This window comes from Pteropus medius, unplaced genomic scaffold, assembly GCF_902729225.1.
Source record: "Pteropus medius unplaced genomic scaffold, Ma_sr-lr_union100, whole genome shotgun sequence".
Classification (NCBI taxonomy): domain Eukaryota; kingdom Metazoa; phylum Chordata; class Mammalia; order Chiroptera; family Pteropodidae; genus Pteropus; species Pteropus medius.
The window spans coordinates 7,478,428-7,481,515 of NW_024349798.1; the positions used below are offsets into that span (position 1 = coordinate 7,478,428).

Consider the following 3,088-nt stretch of genomic DNA (forward strand, 5'->3'; position numbering starts at 1 on the left):
AGTCTTCTCCCAAGGAGAACCTAGCTAGGCCATCTGCAGCTGCCCTCAGTTGCAATTGGCTTCCTTTGCTGTTGGGGGGACTTCACATTCCCAGAGTATCAGGGCCTTGGGTACTTAAAACCCAGTCTCATTTGGGCTTTTTTTATTCCAGTTGGTCAGCTCCAACTCTTTCTTGATTAATCTGAGTTTTGTAGTCAGAAATATGCAGTTTTTCCTTTCTCATTTTGTTTTCTTTTGTAAGTTCCCAGTGACCCCTACAGGTTAATCGCACTCAATGACTTCACACTTTTTTTTTTTTTTTACTATCAACTCATTCTAGAGGCATTTTCTAGTCCACTACAATAGAGTCTCCTCCTGACCACCTCCTCTGATCAGTACTCTCATTCTACAGTGGGGCTTATTGATGTGCATGCCACATCTGTCATAATTACTTGCTGTCCTGGGGGAAAAGAAGCAAATCTCAACAGCCTTAGACTATAAACAATGACCGAAGAGAAATCCCAGTACCGCCTTCGCTGGGACAGATAAAAGAAAATAAGCAAAAGAAGAAAATCTCCATTCAGATGGGGCACTATTGGAATGTCCAATGAAGCCAGGTCTATTAAAAAAAAAAAAAAGTAGTCTACGGCCATGCCACCCTGAACAAGCCTGATCCCGTCTGATCTCGGAAGCTAAGCAGGGTCGAGCCTGGTTAGTATTTGGATAGGAGATCACCTAGGAAGACCAGGTACTGTAGGCATAAAAAATAAAAAAAAATGAGGGATTGTAAACTGACAACAAGTTGTAATCTGTGAGGTCTACCAAGGATTGCCTCGCCTAAAAAAAAAGTAGAGTTAGTTTTAGTTTACGGGCTGCTTGGAATGTTGCTGGCACAACTCTTGCTGTGCACATGTTGGTAGACTTTTTAAATGTGAGAGATCAAATATACTATTGCAAGCACTGATCATCACCTTACAGGTGTGTCAGTGGTAGTCAATAAATTGTGAAAAATAATAAGATTGCTGCTGACAATAGAAGCTATAAACAGAAAGAAAAAAAATCCCAAACCAAAACAAAACAAACAGAAAAACCCAGGAAATTAAAAACCAAAACCAAAACGGATACGGCTGCTATGGATTCTTTTGAAAGATACTTTTCCTTGCAAGTAATTTCTATGAGCAATAGACAGCTCTTCGCTGGTAAAAACTACATTCCCAGCTCCTGAAGTGAATTAGAATATGGAATTAAATAGAGTTACAACTAAAGGGCGGCCATTAAAATAAGTAATTTAATGAACACTGATACTGAGGAAATAAATCAAATGCAAACAATCAACACCAATCAAGGAAGCTGAGCATTTCAGGCATTTAAAATGTATTAAATGAGTGTTTCAATCACAGTGAGTACTTTTTCACCAACTCTCTTAATCAGCTAGCATCATTCTCAACAATGTGTGGCCTGCGCATGTAAATATAGTGATCTGAAAAAAGCTGAACAGTCTATTCACACATGAACACTATTAGGAGTGGAAGTTCTTAGGATTACAGATAGGATAAACAATAGCAGATGCATTGGGAAAGGTCCGTGAAAGTCAGTTTTAGAAAAAGAGTGATTAATTATATTTTGCATGCGGGAAAAAGAAATTTCAAATAAATCTTGAATGAATCTTGAGGTCTAATTCCAGGTAGCCAGTTTACCTCCCAGAAGCAACCGTTTTTGGTTTCTTATGTATCTTTCCATAAAAGTTTTATTTATGTACGAGTTTGTATATTTATCATGTGTATACATACGCATATATAATTATCAATAGTGTCATATTTGTCAGTATATAAATCATATAAATGATGTGTATATTTCTATATGATCATTTATGTATATATATGTGTATGTATATGTATGTGTGTGTGTGTGTGTGTGTGTGTGTGTGTGTGTATTGTGTATGTATATATGTTTTGTTAAATAGGAACATACTCAACCCATTGTTTTGTATCTTGCTTTTGGTATTTAATCTGTCATCATGATGATGTTCCTGTATCAGCCGACTAGGTATATTGCAGTCTGCTTAAGGTTTGCATAGTATTTATTGTATGAGTCCATTATCATTTTATAAAATTATTCCCTTGTAAAGCATTTAGATTGTGTCCAGTTTGGAGAATTATATGTACTTGAACACACACACACACACACACACACACACACGAACTTTGAAAATAAGCTGGAACACTTCGAGCTTTTAAAAGCCAAAATATTTCAAGTATACATTCTAAGTTTCCAAGTATACACATACACACACATACATACACTCATACTTTCTATTTTACGTGTATTACTTTACCTTATTCTCATTTAAGTATTTGTATTGCACCTATTTTGCAGACTGTGAAAGAGAGGAACAGAGAAGTTAAGTAATTTACCAGAAGTCACCCAGATAATAAACGACCCTTTTTCAAAACCCAGATCTCCTTTTCATTTTGACTTTCATCACCTCTAATCATTGTGCTGTGGTTTGAGTTTTCTACTGATCTTAAAACTGTCAGAGTCATAATATAGTTGTAGACACTGCAGAGAGTCTATAGTGTATATCTGGAAATATCGGAGAAAATGTCTTTTTTGTTTGTTTGTTTACTCTCCAGAGAAAAAGCCAAGTTCATTTTTCAATCAAAAAGAAGTATCTGAATTGTAAGAGTTAATATCAGTGTTAGCAGAAGTAAAGAGGAATATTCCTACATATGTGAGGGTCTTATGACACTCTTATTAGTGGCTGTGCTTGGAGAAATTTATATATACATTCCTGGGAGGAAGCTCTTTCATTTGAAAATATTAGGTGAGTTTGAAATGTTCTGTTTGTCCTTTCGTTTCCACTGTACATCTTCACATCTCTGAAGAGATTTTGTTCTTTGTACTTACTTTCAAGGAACTTCAGTTGATTTGGGAGGAATAAAAGTATTTTGATCTTTAAAATTTCAAGCACTCTTGAAGGTTTGAAAAGCACATTTGAAGGTTCTTCTGATAATATCGGCTGTACGTGTATTTACAGTGAGGGCACTGCTATTTAAGCTTAAGTTTACAACCGAATATGCCTTCCCCTTTGCGTGCTCCCGCAGAAGGC

The 3,088-nt window shown here is 36.1% G+C and overlaps 1 pseudogene; it reads left to right on the plus strand.

The window, feature by feature from the left end:
- The first annotated feature begins 620 nt into the window (after positions 1-620).
- Positions 621-739, plus strand: LOC120620615 (uncharacterized; annotated as a pseudogene).
- The last annotated feature ends 2,349 nt before the right edge of the window (positions 740-3,088 follow it).